The sequence below is a fragment of the Pristiophorus japonicus genome, chromosome 20 (assembly GCF_044704955.1).
Source record: "Pristiophorus japonicus isolate sPriJap1 chromosome 20, sPriJap1.hap1, whole genome shotgun sequence".
NCBI lineage: Eukaryota > Metazoa > Chordata > Chondrichthyes > Pristiophoridae > Pristiophorus > Pristiophorus japonicus.
The window spans coordinates 66,705,439-66,728,811 of NC_091996.1; the positions used below are offsets into that span (position 1 = coordinate 66,705,439).

Sequence of the window (23,373 nt, forward strand, 5' to 3'; positions counted from 1 at the left end):
AGAAAGGCTCCCGACCGCCTCACCTTGTAAATAGTTTTCGCTTTGACTTTGCGGGGGAGTGATATTGTGTATGTGTAAAGCATGCACACCCATGTTCCGCCACCAGGGAGCTCATTCCCTGAAGTCCCAAGGGATCCCAGCATCCCTTGGAAGCACTGTATTTAAGCCGGCCCCTAAGGCCTGTTCCTCACTCTGGAGTGTCTTAATAAAGACTGAGGTCACTGTTACTTTAACCTCCCTGTGTGCAGTCTCATCTGTGTTAGGAACACAATTAGCTGAACCAGGCATCGAAGTGCAGATCCATTTGCAGATCCCCGAGTCACAAGCCGCTCATCACAACCACGCGGAGGTGAAGATCAATCGAGCAGCGGACGCCAGAGGCAAAATCCCTGGGAAAGATGATTGCGGCAGTCGGCATCGCGGGCACGGACGAGAGTGCGTCTAGACCACAGGATGACAGTCCGTCCAGACCACGGGACGAGAGAGCGCCCAGACCATGGGACAAGAAGGCGTCCAGACCACGGATTGTCGCCGCAACAGAACAGAGGCATTTGTTGCCCAGCAAGGAAGACGACTGGGTTTGGGGCAAAGGTAAAGGGACAGCCACTGAGAAGGCCAGGAACCCACTACGGTGCAATAAGTTGTTTGCACTATGTAACCCATGTGAGCGTTCTTTCGCGGCCAATGATGTACTATCATATGGGGTCAGGGGGACCTTACAACAAGCCAAAGTAGTGGGCGAACAGCAACCAGTTGTATATGTATCTAACAAAGTATTCGTAGCAATTGAGATGTTACCGCACGGGGTCAGGAGTGTTGTGCAGCAAGCAAAAGTAGTGGGCGAGCCCCAAATGAGCCACGGGCCAGGCACTGAGAACGGCGTTAATGCCCTCAGTTGGCTACCATTGCCCACCACCAGGGTGGAAACGGCGCAGCCCGCAGACCTGCTCGTTGTTATGGAAGTGCTAGAAAGCGAGGTGTCAACCATAATGGCCCCCAGTTTAGGACCTGGACCAATTAGAATCCCACGTTACCGCCTGCCAACGTGAACCATTAGACGGGATGTTGCAGCTTATCCGTCGCAAAGACGAAAGGCTCATCCCACCTGATTGCCCCCTATGGGGCAACCCCGCAACGTTGCAAAGAAAGGCAGGGAGGCTACACACAGTCGATGGTCCGGGGCCTCCATACCATGGCACAGGATCCACGGGGACCACGAGGCCTCCTGCCACTACCGAAAGTCTCAAGACCATGTCGGCCATCCTGGGCTTGCCAGACCTTAGGGCCAGTGACAGTAGTCTGGAGCGGGCAGCCCAAATCACAAAGTCAAGCACCACACGTGTCATGGTAGGCTCCCTACAGACCTGGCTATCGCGGGTGCCATGCAGTCACCAGACTGAATCACTCAGAACCGAGCCTTCCATATGCTATCAGCAGAGAATGCACCATGAGAGCACGGCTCCTCCACGCGACATCAGAATAAATGATGTAGACCATTGTTCAGGGCCCCAGATGGGCCGCTAGCACTGTATTAGCCAAAGGGGAGGAATGGAGTGTGTATGATGAAAATGGAACGTTTGATTGTAAAACCAGGTACTGGGCAAACGCAGAAAGCATTTGGACCAGACAAAACTGTGAACTACAGATAATCAGGAACCACGGTGAAAGGACCTGGCACCCAGCGACCCACTAATTGACCTCGCCATCAACCAAGAAGATGAACCCACCACGTCAGGAACTCGACTCAGGCGATCGACCCGGGGACGCAGGGCGCTGGATTGCCTCAACTTGCAAATAATTTGTACATAAGACTTTGGGGGGGAGCGATGTTATGTATGTAAACCTCACCAATATGTAAGACTTGCCACTAGGAGGAACACCTGTGGGAGACCTAAGGGTCACCTGTGCACCCTGGGGCAAGCAGGTACAAAAGGTGATTCACCATGCTGCTTCCCCACTCTGGAGTCTGAATAAAGACACCAAGGTCACAACAGTTTGAGCTTACAATATAGTCCTGTGGATTTATTCTGAACACAACAATCTTATCGAAAGGTTATGAGGGGGCTTGACAAGGTGGATGCAGAGAGGATATTTCCACTGATGGGGGAGACTAGAAGTAGAGGGCATGATCTTAGAATAAGGGGCCGTCCATTTAAAACAGAGATGAGGAGAAATTTCTTCTCTCAGAGGGTTGTAAATCTGTGGAATTCGCTGCCTCAGAGAGCTGTGGAAGCTGGGACAGTGAATACATTTAAGACAGAAATAGACAGTTTCTTAAACGATAAGGGGATAAGGGGTTATGGGGAGCGGGCGAGGAAGTGGAGCTGAGTCCATCAGATCAGCCATGATCTTATTGAATGGTGGAGTAGGCTTGAGGGGCCGTATGGCCTACCCCTGTTCCTATTTCTTATGTTCTTATGTTCTTATAACCAAGGCATGCATAGGTGTTTCAGCAGCAGATGAGCTGAGTCAGGCAATGTAACGGTGGTGGAAATAGGTGGTCTTGGTGATAGCACGGATAAGTGGTTGGAGGTTCATCTTGGGGTCCAGTATGACACCTCGGTCTGGTTCCGCCTCAGACATTTTCCAGGGAGAAGGATGGAGTCGGTGGCTGGGAAGCAGAGTGTATGGTGGGTACCGAAGACAATGGCTTCTGTTTTCCCAATTTTTCGTTGGAGGAAATTTCTAATCATCCAGTACTGGGTGTCGGAGAAGCAGTCTGACAATATAGACACAGTGGAGCAGTCAAGAGAGGTGGTGAGGTAGAGCTGGGTGTTGTCAGCGTACATGTGCAACCGAATGTGTTTTTAGATGATCTCGCCAAGTGACAACATGTAGCTGGGAAAGGGGCAAAGGATAGATCCTTGGGGGACACCAGAGCTAATGATGTGGGTGTGGGAAGAGAGGCCATTACAGGTGATTCTCTGAGTACGACTAGATAGATAAGAATGGAACCAGGCGAGTGCAATCCCACTCAGCTGTAAGATGGTAGAAAGGCGTTGGAGGAGGATGAAATGGTCAACTGTGTCAAAGGCTGCAGACAGGTCTACAAGGACGAGGAGGGATAGTTTACTATGGTCACAGTCTTAACCCTCCGAGAAATCTGTACTCCTCCAATTCTGGCCTCTTCTGCAGCCACGATTTTAACACTCCACCCTTGGCCGCCGTGCCTTTAGCTGCCAAGGACTTAAGCTCTGGAATTCCCTTGCTAAACGTCTCTGCCTCTCTTGCTCTTTTTCCTCCTTTAAGATGCTCCTTAAAACCAACTTCTTTGACCAAGCTGCCCTAATGTGAGTCAGTGTCAAAAATGTTTGATAATGCTCCAGTGAAGCGCCTTGGGACGTTTTACTACGTTAAAGGCGCTAAATAAATGCATGTTGTTGTTGAAATTCCACATGGTTGATCAGTGAGGAGTAAAACAGACATACGAGGACCAATTTAGCATCAATTCTGCACCCAATCTGCACAAGCATTCGGGCAACTGCTAAATTCAGTCAGTGCCTTTTTTAGGTGGCCAATAGTTGCCAACTCTGGCTGTACATATTCCTGAAGGTTTCATTACATGACCTCCCATCTCCATCTAACCCATCCAGTCAAACAGCCTGTCTTCCCCATCTCCAATATTTAAAAAACTAATAAACAAACATGTTCAATGAGAATGAAAGAAGCACACTACCTTTTTAATGCCCCGATGATTTTTCGACAAGGTTGCTCACATCAGTGCCCAGGTGATGAATCTTTAATTCCTGGAGACTCCAGGACAGTCAGCATGGATTTGTTAAGGGAAGGTCGTGTCTGACTAACTTGATTGAATTTTTTGAGGAGATAACAAGGAGGGTCGATAAGGGTAGTGTGTGTGATGGATTTTAGCAAGGCTTTGGATAAGGTCCCACATGGCAGACTGGTCAGAACAGTAAAAGCCCTTGGGATCCAAGGGAGAGTGGCAAGTTGGATCCAAAATTGGCTCAAAGCTAGGAAGCAAAGGGTAATGGTCGGCGGGTGTTTTTGTGACTGGAAGGCTGTTTCCAGTGTGGTTCAGCAAGGCTCATTATTGGGTCCCTTGCTTTTTATGGTATATATCAATGATTTAGACTTAAATATAGGGGTTATGATTTAGAAGTTTGCAGATGATACAAAAGTTGGCCGTGTGGTTGATAGTGAGGAAGAAAGCTGTAGACTGCAGGAAGCGATCAATGAATTGATCAGATGGGCAGAAAAGTGGCAAATGGAATTCAATCTGGAGAAGTGTGAGGTAATGCATTTGGGGAGGGCTGGCAAGGCAAGGGAATACACATTAAATGGTAGGATACTGCGAAATATAGAGGAACAAAGGGACCTTGGAGTATAGGTCCACAGATCTCTAAAGGTGGCAGGCCAGGTAAAAAGGTGGTTAAGAAGGCATACGGAATGCTTGCCTTTATTAGCCGGGGCATAGAATACAAGAGCAAGGAGGTTATGCTTGAACTGTATAAAACACTAGTTCGGCTAATAAAGGCAAGCATTCCGTATGCCTTCTTAACCACCTTTTTACCTGGCCTGCACTCCAAGGTCCCTTTGTTCCTCTACATTTCGCAGTATCCTACCATTTAAAGTGTATTCCCTTGTCTGCGTATAGTTCTGGTTACCAAATTACAGGAAAGATGTGATTGCACTAGAGAGGGTATGGAGGAGATTTCCGAGGATGTTGCCTGCACTGGAGAATTTTAGCTATGAGGATAGATTGGAGATGCTGGGGTTGTTTTCTTTGGAACAGAGGAGGCTGAGGAGAGACTTAATTGAGGTGTATAAAATTATGAGGGGCCTAGATAGAGTGGATAGGAAGGACCTATTTCCCCTAGCAAGGAGGTCAATAACCAGGGGGCATAGATTTAAAGTAATTGGTAGGAGGTTTAGAGGGGAATTGAGCAGAAATGTTTTCACCCAGAGGGTGGTGGGGGTCTGGAACTCACTGCCTGAAAGGGTGGTAGAGGCAGAAACCCTCACCACATTTAAAAAGTACTTGGATGTGCACTTGAAGTGCCGTAACCTACAAGGCTACGGACTAAGTGCTGGAAAGTGGGATTAGGCTGGATAGCTCTTTGTTAGCTGGCACAGACACGATGGGCAGAATGGCCTCCTTTTGTGCTGTAAATTTCTATGATGATTCTATGAATCCTGCTGGGTTGGCAACCTTACCCAGCAGCTGCCTAAAACAGGCGTTGGGGCTCTTGAAATGTTAATGTCGGTCTAATGGCTGTTTAAGGTCCCCTGGAGAAACCCACCAGTGCTGAGGTTAGCAGGAGCTGGCCCTGCACCGTTGAGGTTTTCAGGAGCTTGCTGTGGCCGAACCCACTCCCTCATCTCCTTCTTCTCCCCCTGGATTTTACCTGACGGTCGCTGCCAGAGAGCTTCGCATTCCCTCTGGCCACACAGAGAGCTTCCTCCAGAGGTGTGTCAGGTACCCGACTATTACATTTAGGCCTGAGGCCCAATTTCTGTTCCATCTCGGGCCTCTCCAAATACACCCAAAACAAATTGAGCCCTTACTGTTTCCTCAAAAAATGGGGGCACAATCTTAAAATTAGAGCCAGGCTGTTCATGAGCGAAATCAGGAAGTCCTTTTTTACACAAAGGGTCGTGGAAATCTGGAACTCTTTCCCTCAAAAGGCTGTAGATGCTGGGGTCAATTAGAGCTTTCTGGATTTATATCAAGATTGATAGATTTTTGCCAGCCAAGGGTATAAGAAATAGGAGCAGGAGTAGGCCATTTGGCCCCTCGAGGCTGCTCCACCATTCAATAAGATCATGGTTGATCTTCTACCTCAACTCCACTTTCCTGTACTATACCCATATCTTTGATTCCCTTAAAATCCAAAAATCTATCGATCTCAGTCTTGAATATATTCAACGACTCAGCCTCCACAGCCCTCGGGGGTAGAGAATTCCAAAGAGTCACCACTCTTTGAGTGAAGATATTTCTCCTCACCTCAGTCCTAAATGGCCGAACCCTTAATCTGAGACTGTGACCCCTAGTGCGAGACACCCGAGCCAGGGGAAACATCCCCCCTGCATCTACCCTCTCAAGCCCTGTAAGAATTTTGTATGTTTCAATGAGATTACTTCTCATTCTTCTGAACTCTAGAAAATATAGGCTTAATCTACTCAATCTCTCCTCGTAGGACAATCCCCCCATCCCAGGAATCAGTCTGGTGAACTTTTGTTGCACTCCCTCCAAGAAAAGTATATCCTTCCTTAGGTAAGGAGACCAAAACTGTACACAATACTCCAGGTGTGGTCTCACCAGGGCCCTATATACTTGCAGAAAACAATTAGAAACATAGAAAATAGGTGCAGGAGTAGGCCATTTGGCCCTTCGAACCTGAACCGCCATTCAATAAGATTATCGCTGATCATTCCCTCGGTACCCCTTTCCTGCTTTCTCTCCATACCCCTTGATCCCCTTAGCCGTAAGGGCCATATCTAACTCCCTCTTGAATATATCCAATGAACTGGCATCAACAACTCCCTGCGACAGGGAATTCCACAGGTTAACAACTCTCTGAGTGAAGAAGTTTCTCCTCATCTCAGTCCTAAATGGCCTACCCCTTATCCTAAGACTATGTCCCCTGGTTCTGGACTTCCCCAACATTGGGAACATTCTTCCCGCATCTAACCTGTCCCGTCCCATCAGAATCTTATACGTTTCTATGAGATTCCTTCTCATCCTTCTAAACTCCAGTGAATAAAGGCCCAGTTGATCCAGTCTCTCCTCATATGACAGTCCAGCCATCCCTGGAATCAGTCTAGTGAACCTTCGCTGCACTTCCTCAATAGCAAGAAAGTCCTTCCTCAGATTAGGAGACCAAAACTGAACACAATATTCCACGTGAGGCCTCACTAAGGCCCTGTACAACTGCAGTAAGACCTCCCTGCTCCTATACTCAAATCCCCTAGCTATGAAGGCCAACATACCATTTGCCTTCTTCACCACCTGCTGTACCTGCATGCCAACTTTCAATTACTGATGAACCATGACACCCAGGTCTCGTTGCACCTCCCCTTTTCCTAATCTGCCACCATTCAGATAATATTCTGCCTTCCTGTTTTTGCCCCCAAGCTGGATAACCTCACATTTATCCACATTATACTGCATCTGTCATGCATTTGTCCACTCACCTAACCTGTCCAAGTCACCCTGCAGCCTCTTAGCATCCTTCTCACAGCTCACACCACCACCCAGTTTAGTGTCGTCTGCAAACTTGGAGATATTACACTCAATTCCTTCATCCAAATCATTAATGTATATTGTAAAGAGCTGGGGTCCCAGCACTGAGCCCTGCGGCACTCCACTATTCACTGCCCGCCATTCTGAAAAGGACCCGTTTATCCCGACTCACTGCTTCCTGTCTGCCAACCAGTTCTCTATCCACGTCAGTACATTACCCCCCAATACCATGCGCTTTGATTTTGCACACCAATCTCTTGTGCGGGATCTTGTCAAAAGCCTTTTGAAAGTACAAATACACCACATCCACTGGTTCTCCCTTGTCCACTCTGCTAGTTACATCCTCAAAAAATTTGAGAAGATTCGTCAAGCATGATTTCCCTTTCATAAATCCATGCTGACTTGGACCGACCCTGTCATTGCTTTCCAAATGCACTGCTATTTCATCCTTAATGATTGATTCCAACATTTTCCCCACTACAGATGACAGGCTAACCGGTCTCTAATTATCCGTTTTCTCTCTCCCTCCTTTTTTAAAAAGTGGTGTTGCATTAACTACCCTACAGTTCATAGAAACTGATCCAGAGTCGATAGACTGTTGGAAAATGATCACCAATGAATCCACTATTTCTTGGGCCACTTCCTTAAGTACAGACTATCAGGCCCCGGAGATGTATCGGCCTTCAATCCCATCAATTTCCCGAACACAATTTCCCGCCTATTAAGGATATCCTTTAGTTCCGCATTGTCACTAGACCCTCGGTCCCCTAGTGCATTCGGAAGGTTATTTGTGTCTTGCTTCGTGAAGACAGAACCGAAATATTTGTTCAATTGGTCTGCCATTTCTTTGTTCCCCATTATAAATTCACCTGAATCCGACTGCAAGGGACCTACGTTTGTCTTCTCTAATCTTTTTCTCTTCACATATTTATAGAAGCTTTTGCAGTCAGTTTTTATGTTCCCTGCAAGCTTCCTCTCGTACTCTATTTTCCCCCTCTTAATTAAACCCTTCGTCCTCCTCTGTTGAATTCTAAATTTCTCCCAGTCCTCAGGTTTGTTGCTTTTTCTAGCCAATTTACATGCCTCTTCCTTGGTTTTAACACTATCCTTAATTTCCCTAGTTAGCCACAGTTGAGCCACCTTCCCTGTTTTATTTTTACTCCAGACAGGGATATACAATTGCTGAAGTTCATCCATGTGATCTTTAAATGTTTGCCATTGATTATCCACCGTCAACCCTTTAAGTATTCTTTACCAGTCTATTCTAGCCAATTCACCCCTCATACCGTCAAAGTTACCTTTCCTTAAGTTCAGAACCCTAGTTTCCTAATTAACTGTATCACTCTCCATCTTAATAAAGAATTCTGCCATATTATGGTCACTCTTCCCCAAGGGGCCTCGCACAACAAGATTGCTAATTAGTCCCTTCTCATTACACACCACCCAGTCTGGGATGGCCTGCTGTCTAGTTGATTCCTCGACATATTGGTCTGGAAAACCATCCCTAATACACACCAAGAAATCATCCTCCACCGCATTGCTGCCAGTTTGGTTAGCCCAATTAATATGTAGATTAACGTCGCCCATGATAACTGGTATACCTTTATTGCACACATCCCTTATTTCTTGTTTGATGCTGTCCCCAACCTCACTACTACTGTTAAAGGTCACATGGATGAACTTCAACAATTGTACATCCCTGTCTGGAGTAAAAATAAAACAGCGAAGGTGGCTCAATCATGCCTTACAAGGGAAATTAAGGATAGTGTTAAATCCAAGGAAAAGGCAGGCTCGAGGGGCTAGATGGCCTACTCCTGTTCCTAATTCTTATGTTCTATGTTCTTATGTCCCTTGCAGTCAGATTCAGCTGAATTTATAATGGGGAACAAAGAAATGGTGGACCAGTTAAACAAATACTTTGGTTCTGTTTTCACGAAGGAAGACACAAATAACCTTCCAGAAATAGGAGGGGACCTAGAGGTCTAGTGAGAAGGAGGAACTGAAGGATATCCTTATAAAGCAGGAAATTGTGTTAGGGAAATTGATGGGATTGAAGGCCAATAAATCCCCAGGGCCTGATAGTCTGCATCCCAGAGTACTTAAGGAAGTGGCCCTAGAAATAGTGGATGCATTGGTGATCATTTTCCAACAGTCTATCGACTCTGGATCAGTTCCTATGAACTGGCAGGTAGCTAATGTAACACCACTGTTTAAAAAAGGAGGGAGAGAGAAAACGGGTAATTATAGACCGGTTAGCCTGACATCAGTAGTGGGGAAAATGTTGGAATCAATCATTAAAGATGAAATAGCAGCGCATTTGGAAAGCAGTGACAGGATCAGTCCAAGTCAGCATGGATTTATGAAAGGGAAATCATGCTTGACAAATCTTCTGGAATTTTTTGAGGATGTAACTAGTAGAGTGGTGTAAGGGAGGAGTGGTGGGTGTGGGTCTCTGAGGAGGTCAGGTTCCCTTCTGACCAACTTGAGCGGTTTCGAATCGCTCCACCTCCCTTGGGTTCTGTACTCTGGATTTATTTGAGGGGGTGTGACAAAAGTGCAGAGGACACTGGTTTAATACAAAGAAATTTGGTTTTATTACAGTCAGGGTAATACAGGCCTACTACTCTAGTAAGAAAATACAAGGCCAAACTTACAATCACTTTAACAAAGAACAATACAAGGAAAGGTACAAGGTCAAACTTAAAATCACTCTAATAAAGTACCATACACTACACATTCAAAGGGGGTTGCAGTAAAATTATACCTCCCACCTCCCAATACCTAATTCTAGCTAGGTTAGACTCCAGGGCAGGGACTTATGCTTACCAATCCTTTTGATAGTTAATGGTAGATGGTGATGTTCTTCCTTCCTTCAGGACTTCAAGACTTCGAGGCTGGAGAGTTAGTTTTACAATTGTCACGTTGGTTTCTCTCCTTGTCTTGATGAGGTAGTAGCGACCACCTCTCTCCCCCACTATCCTTTGTTGAAAACAGTGGCCAGTTATACGATTTCAGTGTTCTAATCTTGCCGCCCAATCTGTTCACTATCCTTTGTATAATTTTGTCGGGCTTGGTTCTTCTTTGTAATATTTTGTCGGGCTCGTTAAAGTTGATATGTCTTGGGTGGGTTGATCTTCGAAAAATTGTTTCCTGATGGAAATATTAGTTTGGTAATTGCAATGTCCTTTTGTGCTTAGTCTTTCGCATACAGGCTGGATTGGGCCTCTTTGTGATGCATATGCTGAAAATGGTTTGTTCAGACCCATGTTGATGGGGAGCTATCTCTGGGTGATACTGTGATAGTAATGTCTCTTGTGGAGGAAGATTTCCAAATACTCATTCTTCCAGACAGGTTAACTCAGTCCTCACACCCAGACAGTTCCAATAATCAAGTGGGCTTCCTTTGTTCCCTAGGTCCGCCCACAGGCTTGAATTTGTCTTGTGAAAGTTCATAATTCTATTAAAGTTCGTAGTTTCGTCCCTAAGCACTTTAGAGTTCCAAACTTTTCGGTAGATAGACCCAAATTAAATTTCCTTTCGAATGAGCCCAAACACGGGGGGGCGTTCTGGTGAATTTTGCTCACTGCAGTCTCCCCTGTTGACACTCTACACTCCTTGAGTGTCAAACAAGGTAAGCAAAATTCCTGCTCCCGAGAGTCAACCTTCCCTGCATTTATACTAGCTAAACATTACCCTGCATCCCCCGTTAAAATGCAATGCAATATACAGGCGAATACAGTTGTTACAATTCGGTTATAGCATAGAGGGGGTATGATGTCCATCTTTTACTCGGTTTCCACAGTAAAATAACGGTATACAGTCATACACAACTTTAAGTAAAGTAAAACAAAGCACATAGTCAAAACACATTCTCAAATCGCATAAAAGGTCTAGTCAATCACGTTTTAAGTTCAGTAAAATAAAGGTACATAGTCAAAACATTTAAGTAACACTTTTACAACACCCGCGATGTTGCGGTTTACAGCAGGTAAAATCAAACACAAATTAAACATGGTAGTATGGTGTCACCCCTCCCTGCGCGATTCCCAAGTTCGGCCAAGGAGCGTATAGCACCCTTTGGTGCCTGACCTGACGGCCTCTGCGTTTCACTCGGCAAGTGAGACACCATAAGTAAAGTATAATCGCGAGTTGACAAATAACTAAAGTGTGGGAAGTGATTCGGATCCAGACTGGGACCTCTATATTTCTGAAAAGGTCCCACCAAGGCGGAATGGTGATCTCGAGAATCCTTTTCCCTATCTCAATTGTTTTCTGTTCTAGAGTGTAGAAATGTTTTTGTGAGATAATTACAGCTTTTAGCAGAGCGGTAAGATGTTCGGGTAGAGGGGGAATTGCATAGCCAAAATGTACAACATAATCCTGCAGGTTTGTAATGTTTTTCTTCACAGTGAGGTGGACAGTGGAGGGTTCAGGAATGGGGACAATCCGTTCCTGGGCCACTTGAACTGATGCTTCAGGTTTGAAGCAAAAACTGCTGTCACTTACCGGACACCAGAAGTGTCCATGTTGGTAGTGGGGTGCACTGGTGGTGACACAATATGTCCCAGCCACTATGTATGCTACCTGTGGAGGGACATAGTCTTGTGCCATTACTTCCATCGGGGGTGCAGTTAATAGGCTGTGCGCCAGCAGCTTTAAACCCACACTGTGACTTTGAATGGACACAGTATTACGTGTGCACCCTGGCTCCGGTACCCGGAGAGGTCAGTACCCGTTACAGCGTGTTCCCACTTTATGACATAGGGTGGGACCGCTGCGAAACGAATGTGTGCACCTCCCTGAATAACTCCAATGTTCTCCACCCGGTATACCGGTGCGGGTCGGGCTGTCCCATCTATGACCGGCATCATTAATACTATCCCCATAATAGTGTTAGATTTTCCACAGTCTACTGGGACAGGGTAGGCTTCAGAGGCTAGGCGGAGCTGGCATGGGCTTAGTGAATTGCTGTACGGGTGGAGGGCTGCGAGGTGCTTGTTCCTGATCCAAGAGGGGACTACACCTTGTCTTAAATCCTCCAGGTTGTTGCGGCCCTGGCCCAACAACCATGCCCCATACAATACGCACACCTCATTCTGTGCAGCCTGGTCAGAAGCATTTCTATCCTCCTGTATAAGTGCTTTCACTGTCTGTGCATGTTTTTCCAGTTTAGCCACTATTTCTTTTAAATGGACAGTCATTGCCTGGTCCTCGTGTAGTTCTGATCCTGCTACGGTGTTCTCCTGTTTCAGGATTTTTCTCAATTGGGTCTTTAAATTGTTTATCTGTGTTTGCAGCTCTATGTCATCTAGGCTATTTATTACAGAGGATGCTGTATTGTAGGTAGTGAAAACGTCGTTTATGATTCCCCTTCTAGGTCTCCCTGAGCCCATGGTGTCCCTAGCGTTAAGGGTGTATAGGTCTGCTTTGTCTACATTTCCAAAGTCTAACTCATAACATTTCTTGAACATGTCTCTAAGTAGGGCCTAGTACAGCAGCTCTGTTTCCTTCGGACACCATGCAGACAGGTGTACCTCGGTAAGGTTTAATATTAGTGAAGCTACTGCATAATATACCCCCTGATATAACACCTTTTCGGTCGGTACCAATACTAATCCGTTCCCAGGTCCCTTGGTGGTGGTGGGACACCTTTCTATTACTGTGCGTATTGGGGGGTTGTGGGTAGGAGTTTCTTAATGTGTGCTCTTAGTTCGGTGGCGTTAATTGGGAGTGGGGAGTGTGGGACTGTGCACCCGTGTAGGCTAGAATCCCACCCCATCCCTTCCCCTTCATCTTGCCATTGCCTGGCGAAGGCGATCGATATGCCTGCGGGACAAATACTCTCTGATCCCCACATGCAAACATAAATTCCTTGTTCGGATTCCCACCATTTGTCCCAACACACTTTTACTCCTCCCTGTGTCCCCGTGATGGTGCGGTACGTATCATTACTGAGTCTTTCCCAGTCCGATTCCTGGTCCCATGCGTCCTTGCTGAGTTTTCTGAGCCACCACCATCTTCCCAGGGGAATGTTCCCTTTGCAAGTCAAACATACACGTTTTCCCTCTAACTCGGGTAGCGATGATCCGTATCCGGGGGCTTGGAACTGAGGCCTCCCCGTAGGTAAAGCCTTCCTGGCTGGAGTAGCGGGTAGAGTTAGATCCCAGCCACCCCGGCCATCTTCCCTCGTGGGCGTAAACGGCGAGTTCTCCCACGTCTCGGGGGCCACCCCCGGTCGTTACGATTGGTGCTCTTCCCCCTGAACACCCGTAAATGAGGGATTCTTCCACATCTCCTCGGTCGCTGCTGTTCATCCTTATCAGGGCGAGCAGGAACAGGATCCTTCTCATGCTGCTCTCTTTCCTGTAGGGGCACATGAAACAGATTGTCTAGCCCTGAGAAAGTTCTCTGGCTTGACAAAGGTGATTGAGTTCCAAAATAGGGCTCATAGTCTTTAATTGACTGGCTGTCTTATTCAGTTCCTTTTGGACTGATGTCTGCTTTTAACTTTATCTCACAGCCGTTTTGCTTGTTATCTTACTGGTGCTTCCTTAATAGCCATAACGGTAGATTCTTCTTACTCCCGGGTGTTACCCAGCCTGCACTTCTTTTAATAGCTGCACAGGTAGATTCTTTTCTTTACACCAGTTAACTACTACATAAATATACTTATCATTACACAGATGAATATTACACTATTCTAAACTTATTCACTAAATATACTTAAATTCATATTGCTAAACATCCTTAAATTCACATTGCTATATATGTACATCTGTCACCCGTCTCCGGGTGGCCAGCTTAATTCCTGCCTTCTCCTTTTCTTCTTCTCCCACTGGGTGTCCAGCGAGGTAGGTGATAGATCGATCTGTACCATCTAACCCTAAGTACCCTGACTGGAATTGGGTTTGAGTCCCACACTATCGGGGGAACGTCCCCTCTGGTGCTGCAGCACACCGCTCCTTTGGGGTGGCTGCCTGGTTCGTTTCTTCCCCTGGGGGTTGTGCCTGGCTGAGAGCTACGGGCTGGGGACTCTCACTTGGTGGCTGGTCCACCGCTATCTCTTCTGGGGGTCCCTTGTTGCCCGAGGCTACCAGCTGGGTGTCCCTGCTCGCGGGCTGGTCTCTGACCTTAGGTGCCCTTTTGCGGCTGGTCCCTTTCCCGGGGCTGAACCATTTAAATTGGAGCGCTGGTGACCACGGTGTCTTTGGCCGTGGTGTGCGGGGAGTCCTTCTTTAGGCTCTGGCTGCTGGAGGTGCGTCTTAGTCCCAAATGATTGGGGGGACAGCTCCTCCAGTAACACAGTCCACCGCCCCTCTAGGTACAGTCTGTGGGTCTGCCATGTCCCCTGTGGATTTCCACAGTCGGGAGCTGTTAGCTGGGGGTCCCTGTCTTTAGTGCAGTTTACAGTTATTGGCTGTCCCTTACGTTTAGCTGCTGCCCCCGGGTTGAAAAGTTTGCACTGATTTATGTGGAACCACTTTGTTCGGCGGGGAAATTTTATGGCATAGACCATGGGGCTTGCCTTGTCGACAATGTGGTACGGTCCCATGTACAGTGCCTCAAAGCCTCCTACTCTAGCGTTGTTCCCCTATCTCCCACTTGTGGTGCTTGCGGGGTTCTAGCAGCAGTTGGTTGCTCCGATGCTGTTTTCCCATGTTGTTAGCAGCCTGCCAGTGAATCTGTTTAAGGTGTTCAAACAGATTCCTGACAAAGCTGTCCCGGTTCACTTCCCTAAGCTGACCTTCCGTGAGTACTGGGGCTAACACATGGGTGGGGGTTCGCATGGCTCTGCCGGTCATGAGTTCGTACGGGGAGTACCCCGTGCTCTTTGACTGGCTGGCCCGGATCTCCATGAGGACCAGTGGTAGGATCTCTACCCACCCTTTGGGCGAGTCACCTGTCTCTTTGCGCAGCCTTTCTTTGATAGTGCGGTTTAAACGCTCCACAGGCCCGGATAACTGCGGGTTGTGGGCGACATGCCATTTCCCTTTGATGCCGAGCACCTTAAGGGTCTCCTGCATCACCTGCCCGGTGAAGTGACTCCCTTGGTCGGACTCCACATATTGTGGTACTCCCCATCGAGAGAACACTTCTCTGACCAGGATCCTGGCTGTTCCCAGGGCAGCGGCTGTTCGGCATGGGAAGGCTTCCACCCATTTGGTGAATACATCCACTAATACTAGGCAGTACTTGTAACCTCCCTGGGCAGTGGGTAGGGGCCCGATGTAATCGATCTGGGTCGACTGCTAGGGTCCGTCTACCCTCCTGATATGTTCCATAGACACCTTTCTTTTCTGGAGATCGGGGTTGTTGGCCGCGCACACCAGACAGCTAGCACAGAACTCGTGGACGTCTTCCCTGAGCCCCGTTGCCAAGTGGTCTCAGGTCCGGGATGTCCTGCTCCTGGACCCTTGTGGGCCAGCTGGAGGAATTCTCTCCGGTGTTGTTGCGGTACTACCCATTGCAACCCCCTGAACAGCATGCCTTCTTTAATGGCAATTGCTGCGGTGCTGTAAGGGCCGTCTACCCTTTCCCCTTTAGCTAGCATGTTCAGGACAGTTTTGAGGACGGGGTCTTGGGTCTGGACCGTTTTTAGGTCCGGGGGCAAAGCTATCCCTGCCTTCCCTGCCGTCCCTATCCTGCCCCTGACTGCTGCTATGGGTCCTGATTTGTACGAATCCCAGAGCTTGCCCGTGCAGGCCCCCTGCTTGGCTAACATGTCAGCCTGCTGGTTTCCCTCGCTACGGGGTTCAGTGGTGGAATGTGCCTTCACATTATGTATGTAGATATTCCCTTCCTCTTCTACGGCTTTCATGATCTTTTCCAGTGGGGGCTTAATTGCCAGGGGTCTCCCGTCTGCGGATGTGTATCCGCGCCGGGACCAGATAGTCAGGTACTCCGTACACGAATTGCATGTGAACATACTGTCCAAGCAAGTCGTGTACGGGGTAGGGAATTCTTCGGGGTGTGTGATTACATACACCACCGCAGACAGTTCAGCGTGCTGGACACTCATTGTACTGGGGAGTTTAATCGCCAGGGCAATGCCTGCCTCGGGTTCATAAACTCCGCAGCCTGTGAGTCATTCACCCGCAGATACTGTGCTTGAACCGTCCACATAGATCTCTCGGCCTGTGGGGTGTAACCCAGCCCGAAAGCCTGTGTTAATTTCCCATAACCCTTCTACGGAACACCGGTGGGCTGTCCCTGGATAAATCATGTTGGCTGCGAGCCTTGGCACACAGAGACCCTTTACCTGGAGGTCCATTTGAGAGAGGAGCAGTGTCATGTATCTCACACTACTGTATATAACTGTATCTTACCAAGTTATACATGACTGTCACTAGATATGACCTGTAACCACAAGCATACTTTACCACCAGGGGTGCACTTGCAGGAGACACTGCATACCTGTTCCACACAGGTATATAAAGGCAGGTCTCAGGCAAGTGTGACACTCGAGAGCTGTGAAATAAAGGTGCAGGTCCAGAGTGACCTTGACTTCAGCATGTGCCTCGTGTAAGACTGTATTGCAGGGTCAGGACTTTACAGTGGCGACGAGTTACAGGATCACAGAATCCACAGAATGGCTACCAATGGCTCAGATGAGAAATACAATGGTGGAGACAATTGGGAGGACTTTATAGAAAGGCTCCAGCAAAGCTTCGTAACCAAAGACTGGTTGGGCGACGATAAGGCAGACAAGAGAAGGGCCCATCTCTTGACCAGCTGTAGCTCGAAAACATACGCCTTAATGAAGGACCTGCTGGCACCCGAGAAACCAGCAAGCAAGTCTTTTGAGGAGTTGAGCACACTGGTGAGAGACCACCTGAAGCCAGCGAGCAGCCTACACATGGCCAGACACAGGTTCTACAACTACAGACATTGTGTGGGTGAGAGCATACCCGACTTTGTGACGGAACTTCGGAGGCTGGCTAGTTTATGTGAGTTCTCCAATGAACTAAGGAGAGAAGTACTGAGAGACTTTTTTATTGAAGGAATAGGCCATGCAGGCATATTCCGAGAGCTCATAGAGACCAAGAACTTGACCCTCGAGGCAGCAGCACTGGTCGCACAGATATTCTTGGTAGGAGAAGAAGAAATGAGGTTGATCTATACTGCGGGTACGACAACTAACGAAACATCGGAACAAGGGGTTCACAGCGTGAAACAAGCTGCTACCCCCACACACAGACAAAGGCAGGAGAGCAGGCCTTCAACAGCAGGCAGTGGCGCCAGAAGCCATCAAGGGCCACATGAATGGCCGTTCACACCTCATCAACCCACAATGCGAGCAATCAACTACACACTGAGAGAAGCTCAAGAGAGATCAGCCAGACGCAGCTCATAACATAAGAATTAGGAACAGGAGTAGGCCATCTAGCCCCTCGAGCCTGCTCCGCCATTCAATAAGATCATGGCTGATCTGGCCGTGGACTCAGCTCCACTTACCCGCCCTCTCCCCGTAACCCTTAATTCCTTTATTGGTTAAAAATCTATCTATCTGTGACTTGAATACCTTCAATGAGCTAGCCTCAACTGCTTCCTTGGGCAGAGAATTCCACAGATTCACAACCCTCTGGGAGAAGAAATTTCTTCTCAACTCGGTTTTAAATTGGCTCCCCCCGTATTTTGAGGCTGTGCCCCCTAGTTCTAGTCTCCCCTACCAGTGAAAACAACCTCTCTGCCTCTATCTTGTCGATCCCTTTCATAATTTTAAATGTTTCTATAAGATCACCCCTCATCCTTCTGAACTCCAACGAGTAAAGACCCAGTCTACTCAATCTATCATCATAAGGCAACCCCCTCATCTCCGGAATCAGCCTTGTGAATCGTCTCTGTACCCCCTCCAAAGCTAGTATATCCTTCCTTAAGTAAGGTGACCAAAACTGCACGCAGTACTCCAGGTGCGGCCTTACCAATACCCTATACAGTTGCAGCAGGATCTCCCTGCTTTTGTATTCCATCCCTCTTGCAATGAAGGCCAACATTCCATTCGCCTTCCTGATTACCTGCTGCACCTGCAAACTAACTTTTTGGGATTCATGTACAAGGACCCCCAGGTCCCTCTGCACCTCAGCATGTTGTAATTTCTCCCCATTCAAATAATATTCCCTTTTACTGTTTTTTTTTCCCAAGGTGGATGACCTCACACTTTCCGACATTGTATTCCATCTGCCAAACCTTAGCTCATTCGCTTAACCTATCCAAATCTCTTTGCAGCCTCTCTGTGTCCTCTGCACAACCCGCTTTCCCATTAATCTTAGTGTCATCTGCAAATTTTGTTACACTACACTCTGTCCCCTCTTCCAGGTCATCTATGTATATTGTAAACAGTTGTGGTCCCAGCACCGATCCCTGTGGCACACCACTAACCACCGATTTCCAACCCGAAAAGGACCCATTTATCCCGACTCTCTGCTTTCTGTTCGCCAACCAATTCTCTATCCATCCGAATACATTTCCTCTGACTCCACGAACCTCTATCTTCTGCAGTAACCTTTTCTGTGGCACCTTATCGAATGCCTTTTGGAAATCTAAAAACACCACATCCATTGGTACACCTCTATCCACCATGCTCGTTATATCCTCAAAGAATTCCAGTAAATTAGTTAAACATGATTTCCCCTTCATGAATCCATGCTGCGTCTGCTTGATTGCACTATTCCTATAGAGATGTCCCGCTATTTCTTCCTTAATGATAGTTTCAAGCATTTTCCCCACTACAGATGCTAAACCAACCGCCCTAAAGTTACCTGCCTTTTTTAAACAGAGGTGTTACATTAGCTGCTTTTCAATCCGCTGGTACCTCCCCAGAATCCAGAGAATTTTGGTAGATTATAACGAATGCATCTGCTATAACTTCTGCCGTCTCTTTTAATACCCTGGGATGCATTTCATCAGGACCAGGGGACTTGTCTACCTTGAGTCCCATTAGCCTGTCCAGCACTACCCCACTAGTGATAGTGATTGTCTAAAGGTCCTCCCTTCCCACATTCCTGTGTCCAGCAATTTTTGGCATGGTTTTGTGTCTTCCACTGTGAAGACCGAAGAAAATAATTGTTTAAGGTCTCAGCCATTTTCACATTTCCCATTATTAAATCCCTCTTCTCATCTTCTAAGGGACCAACATTTACTTTAGTCACTCTTTTCCGTTTTATATATCTATAAAAGCTTTTACTATCTTTTTATGTTTTGCGCAAGTTTACCTTCGTAATCTATCTTTCCTTTCTTTATTGCTTTTTTAGTCATTTTTTGCTGTTGTTTAAAATTTTCCCAATCCTCTAGTTTCCCACTAATCTTGGCCACCTTATACGCATTGGTCTTTGATTTGATACTCTTCTTTATTTCCTTGGTTATCCACGGTTGGTTATCCCTTCTCTTACCGCCCAACAGAATCCAAAACCGAAACAATTCGTCTGGCACCCAGGCCCCGGAATGTCTCGGAACTGCGCGCCTTTCTCGGGCTACTCAATTACTTTGGGAACTTTATACAGAACTTGAGCATGCTGCTGAAACCTCTCCATGTGCTACTCAGAAAGGGGTGCGATTGATTTTGGGGGGACGCCCAAGAACCCGCCTTCAATAAGGCACGCAACCTTCTATGTTCCAACAGTGTTTTAGCCTTTTTTGACCCAGGTAAAAAGCTAGTTCTTCCATGTGATGCGTCAGCGTACAGGGTTGGGTGCGTTTTACATCATGTCAATGATGCTGGTAAATTACAACCCGTAGCTTATGCCTCCAGGTCACTTTCGCGGGCAGAGCACGGCTACCATATGGTTGAGAAGGAGGCGCTCGCATGCGTGTAAGGTGTCAAAAAGATGCACCAATACCTTTTCGGGGCCAAGTTCGCATTAGAAACCGACCCCAAACCCCTCACGTCCCTGCTATCCGAGTGCAAGGCAATAAACGCCAACGGCTCGGCGTGCATTCAGCGGTGGGCACTCATGCTGGCGTCTTATGACTACACAATAAGGCACAGACCAGGCACAGACAACTATGCCGATGCGCTTAGCAGGCTACCCCGGCAACCACGGAAGGGTCCGATGAACAGGACTGTGAGATGGTCATGGCAATCAATGCCTTTGAATCCACAGTTTCGCCCATGACGGCTCGCCAAGTCAGAGCCTGGACGACCAGCGACCCCACGTTATCCTTAGTCAAAAGATGTGTTTTAACCGGTGGCTGGGCAGAGGCTCGCGATGCCTGCCCCGAGGAGATCAAACCTTTCCATAGGTGCATGCATGAACTATCACTACAGGCAGACTGCCTGATGTGGGGCAGCCGAGTAGTTATGCCCTTGCGAGGCAGAGAGGCGTTTGTCCGGGAGCTCTACCGCGAGCATCCGTGGATCGTCCTCATGAAGGCCATAGCCAGCTCCCACGTCTGGTGGCCTGGCATTGACGCGGACTTGGAGCTCTGCGTCCGGTAGTGCACCATTTGTGCCGAACTCAGTAATTCCCCCAGGGAGGCCCCCCTAAGCCCCTGGCCCTGGCCCACCAAACCGTGGTCGCCGATGCATGTAGACTCTGCGGGCCCATTCATGGGCAAAATGTTCCTCGTAGTCGTCGATGCATTTTCAAAGTGGAGCGTGTGCACCATTTTAAACTCGAGCACCACCTCCCCCACTGTGGAGAACCTTAGAACCATGTTTGCAATGCACGGAATTCCTGACATATTGGTCAGTGATAATGGTCCGTGCTTCACCAGCGCAGAATTTCAAGATTTTATAGTTGACCACGGCATAAATCACGTTAAGACGGCACCGTTCAAGCCGGCCTCCAATGGCTAGGCAGAGCGAGCAGTGCAAATCGTTAAACAAGGCATGCTAAAAATCCAAGGTCCCACGCTGCAGAGCCGCCTGTCGCGACTGCTGCTGGCATACAGATCTCGCCTCGTCTTCTCGGCCTTTTGGCTAAGATCATGCGTAACTGACCTGACAGGGGAGTAACCATGACCCCAAAGTGGTTCGCCCTGGATCAGGAAGGTGGTTCTCCTATGCTTTTTGAAAATAGGAGGTGGGTGGGGTGGCTTGACCCATCCACCTCCATGGCACGAACCTGGTATTGCAGTACTTCCAGGAACAGTGCAATGGCTCTCGGCCTTTTGGCTAAGAGCATTGGCGCTGAGTGATCCTTGATGTGTGCAAGGTGACCTCTGGTGTTTGTGATTTGACAAAGAATTGGAAAGATTGGCAACGAAAAAAAAAAAAAAAATACAGATCTCGTCCGCATTCGTTGACTGGGGTTCCCCCCGCGCAACTATTGATGAAACGGACCTTAAAGACTCGGCTCTCGTTAATCCTCCCAGACATGCATGAAATTGTTGCGGCAAAGTGCCGGAAGCTAACTGAGTACCATGACAGAAATTTGAGGGGGAGGTGGAATGAGATAGGGGACAAAGTGTTTGTGTTAAACTATGGTAGGGGTCCCAAATGGCTTGCAGGGACAGTAACAGGCAAGGAAGGAAACAGGCTACTGGTTGTACAAATGGACAATGGCCAAACCTGCCAGAGGCATGTAGACCAAGTAAAAAGTAGATTCACCAACAACCCTGCAGAACCAGAGGCAGACTACAGTGTGGAACTCACACCACACCTGGCGGACAGACAGAGGGAACAACCTGAGGAAAGGGCAGTCTCAACAGACAGCCCAGGCGAGATACCAGCAATCATACTGAACGAAACAGACAGCCCAGGCAAGAAACCAGCAATCACACCGAAAGAAAAACAGACACCAAGGCAAACAACTGAACCACAACTAAGACGCTCCACGCGAGAGCGTAGACCACCTGAGAGACTGAATCTATAAAGACAATAAGGCCTTGGGGGAGGATGATGTCATGTATCTCACACTACTGTATATAACTGTACCTTACCATTCTATACATGACTGTGACCAGATATGACCTGTAACCACGAGCATACTTTACCACCAGGGGTGCACTTGCAGGAGACATTGCATACCTGTTCCACACAGGTATATAAAGGCAGGTCTCAGGAAAGTGTGGCACTCGAGAGCTGTGAAATAAAGGTGCAGGTCCAGAGTGACCTTGACTTCAGCATGTGCCTCGTGTAAGTGTGTACTGCAGGGTCAGGATTTTACAAGCAGGGTTCAGCGAGCAATGCGGGCACTGCTCACTGTCCCCTCCTTGATTCTCCCATCCAGGAGCATTTGGATAGAGTATGGTGGGTAAGGAGTGTGATAGGGGACCTCCCTGTGAAGATCAGTGATCTTTTCACAGCCGAGTGAGTGGCTAGGAGCTGCCGCTCACAGTTGGAGTATCCCTTCTCCACATCCGTGAGTATCCTGGAGGAGTAGACCACTGGTCTCAGCCGGCCGTGCCACTCTTGGAGCAGTACTGTGCTCAGGCTGTCCCCACTGACTGCTACCTCCAGGAAAAACTCTTTACCCCCATCTATGGCCCCTAGAGCTGGCGTGGTCTGCAGGTCTTTCTTAAGCCTCGCACCTTTGTCGCATTCCCACTCCACTTCCTTGTGTAGGAGTCGGAGCAGAGGGGCTGCGGTGGCTGCATAATCCTCAATGAAGTCTCTGCAGTACCCGGTTAGCCCTAGAAAAGATCTTACTCCTGTTACTGTGTTGGGGGCGGGTAACTTCTGCACTGCTTCCCTTCTAGCTTTGTCAATGGCTCTCTCCCCTGCGTGCACAGCCAGTCCCAGGAATTTTATCTCCTTCAGGCCGATCTGTGCCTTCTTGGGGTTTATTTTAAATCTTTCTTCTTTCAGCAGCTCCAGCAGCTCAGCCAACAGTGGGCCATGCTCCTCCGCCTCATCGGTGAACAGGAGAAGGTCATCTACATACTGTATTAATTGCTGGGGTCTGCTGAAACTCTTTAAACAGTTGGCCATACACTGATGGAAAATACTAGGGGTGTTGTGGAAGCCCTGAGGGAGACTGTTCCAAGTGTATTGCTGCCCTTTAAAGGTAAAAGCAAACTTGTATTGATCTTCCCTTCTTAAAGGTATAGACCAGAACCCATTGGAAATATCCAGCACCGTGAAGGTGGTGGCGGAGGCTGGGATACTTCCAATGAGGTCGGCGACAGCAGCAACAGTGGGTGCACAGGTGGGGATGTTACAGTTGAGTACTCGATAGTCCACCGTGGCTCTCCAGGAGTTGTCCGGTTCTTTAACCGGCCACAATTGA

The 23,373-nt window shown here is 47.9% G+C and overlaps 1 protein-coding gene and 1 pseudogene across 1 annotated transcript in view; both read left to right on the forward strand.

Moving 5' to 3' along the window:
- LOC139232955 (glutamate receptor ionotropic, NMDA 1) overlaps positions 1-23,373 on the forward strand; it is a 395,631-nt gene that overhangs the window by 86,307 nt on the left and 285,951 nt on the right. The window lies entirely within an intron of this gene.
- Positions 21,103-21,304, forward strand: LOC139233294 (U2 spliceosomal RNA; annotated as a pseudogene).